Here is a 2,202-nt window from a genome sequence, read left to right as displayed (position 1 = left end):
AGAGAGAGAGAGAGAGAGAGAGAGAGAGAGAGAGAGAGATGTAACCATACACACACACACACACACACACACACACATATATATATATAAAGTAACTCTTCTCTATTTTATATTTACTCTACAGTAAAACCAGAAAGCAAGTTTTCTGTTTCCCCTTCTCGGGAACCATAATCTGCCAATCATTGGTTGCAGCAGATATTACATACACACCATTCTTGATAAGACTGCAGACCTCTCTTTCAAATTCACATAACACAGACTAAGCTACATATAAATAACACTGCTTGCTCATAACAGCAGCAGTAACTGTACAGATCTACAGCAGGATACACACATCTGAGTTGAACGTAAGCTACAGAAATTTTTCCCATATAGGTGAGTATGCAGTTCTTTTCTATATTTTCTATTCTTGGCTTATTTAATAACCCTAAAAGTTTAAATAGTAGAAGTACTTAGTTTTGGTTTGTTATTTTCTTCTTTTCTTTTTTCCTTTAATGATCTGTCTTATAACTCTTCTAAAGAAGTCTTATGAAATTACTTGTAAAAAATAATTGCAAAAAAGTCATTTTTGACCAATGAAGGAATGTTTTCTAACATGATTTTTGATACAAAAGCTGAATTTAATAACACTTCAACTTCATAAATGCTACTTAAATAATTTTTCACTGTATACATGAGGTATACAGAAGCAACTAAAATAAGATTAAAGTCTGGGATAAAATAGTTTTAAAAGAAATTATTCACTTCAGAAAGTGTAGAAACAGTTAGTTTTTAGATTCTTTTCTCCTAAATTATATTCTATATTTTACTTAAAAAGTATTAGAAATGTAACATATACTGCAGCATAAACAAATATTAATATCACTTTCGGTAAATTTTTTAAAAAATGTCATGAATACTTTCATTTTCAAACAGTTAAATAGTTTCTGTCAAAGACCCTACTCTCTCTTTCTTTTCTTCTGTTTGCCCTAACTATCTCTTTGCTTGCTTTCTCTCAACCAACCTCTAATAGTCTCTCTCTATATATATCTCTCTCCTTAGATGCTTGTTCAACTGCCTCTCATCCATTCATTCATGTTTCCTGTATATCTGCTTTTCTCTATATGTATGTTTACATGCAAATGGTAAAGTCTTAACAATACATGTGTGAATGTATGTATATATAGCATACCACTCAACCACTCAACATCTGCATACATATGTATACTCACCCATGTTTGCACATATGCACACACACATATACACACGTGTATGTGTCTATATATATATGCAACCACTTTTACTCACGCACATGGGCCCAGATACTTCTACACTTTTTCCTTTTGCCAAACAAATATTTTGCAGACTATTTCTCACCTTTTAAGTCTATATCTCTCTATTCTACACCCTTTTCTCTTTAACTTTCTTCAATTAATATGTTTTTCTCTTTCTGAGTGTGTATGGCTATAACTATTTACATATATATACACACACAATGTATAGGTTATCATACGTTTATTATCTAACTTCATATACATACACATAACTGTATGTATGTATGTATGTATGTATGTATGTATGTATGTATGCATGCATGTATGTATGTATGTGTGTGTGTATATATATATATATATATATAACGTATATACATTTCTGTGCATATGTATGTGCACACATGTTTGTATGTACAATGACTGCAAAATACATTTGAGGAAGGTATATAGATTAATGAATACGTTATAGCCACACACACACACACACACACACACACATGCTCATATGCACAGATACATACAGAAATACACATGCGCGTGTATATGTGTGTGTGTGCATGAGAGAACAAGTGTATATAGGTGCTTTCAATACATATATATTTGATATACGTACACATATGTATGTGAAAGAGATATATATATAAAGAAGGCTAGTGTAATGTGAGTGAGTGCACACTAACATATATATATAGCATTATATTTCAAGTTTAGGAACATTATTATTTAAAATATATATAAACATGTGAGTGTCTGTGTGAATGTTTATAGGTTTGTGTATATACATATGTATGTATATATATATATATATATATATATATATATATATATATACACACACACACACATCTGTCTCATACATATGTATGTATATATGTACATACACATACATAAACTATATTAATTGTACTTAGAGAATGACAGCTACTTTTTTTTAATTATTTTGTTTGTT

The 2,202-nt window shown here is 30.2% G+C and overlaps 1 protein-coding gene across 1 annotated transcript in view; it reads left to right on the top strand.

Moving 5' to 3' along the window:
- LOC106871764 (uncharacterized) overlaps window positions 1-2,202 on the top strand; it is a 32,869-nt gene that overhangs the window by 26,717 nt on the left and 3,950 nt on the right. The window contains exon 3 of the transcript XR_008265557.1: window positions 125-375. The gene's annotated coding sequence lies outside the window, so the exon portion shown is untranslated. The remainder of the gene's footprint in view (window positions 1-124; window positions 376-2,202) is intronic.

This window comes from Octopus bimaculoides, chromosome 14 (genome assembly GCF_001194135.2).
Source record: "Octopus bimaculoides isolate UCB-OBI-ISO-001 chromosome 14, ASM119413v2, whole genome shotgun sequence".
Classification (NCBI taxonomy): domain Eukaryota; kingdom Metazoa; phylum Mollusca; class Cephalopoda; order Octopoda; family Octopodidae; genus Octopus; species Octopus bimaculoides.
Note: the sequence above shows the minus strand (reverse complement) of the source record. Positions and strands in the feature narration are given on the sequence as shown.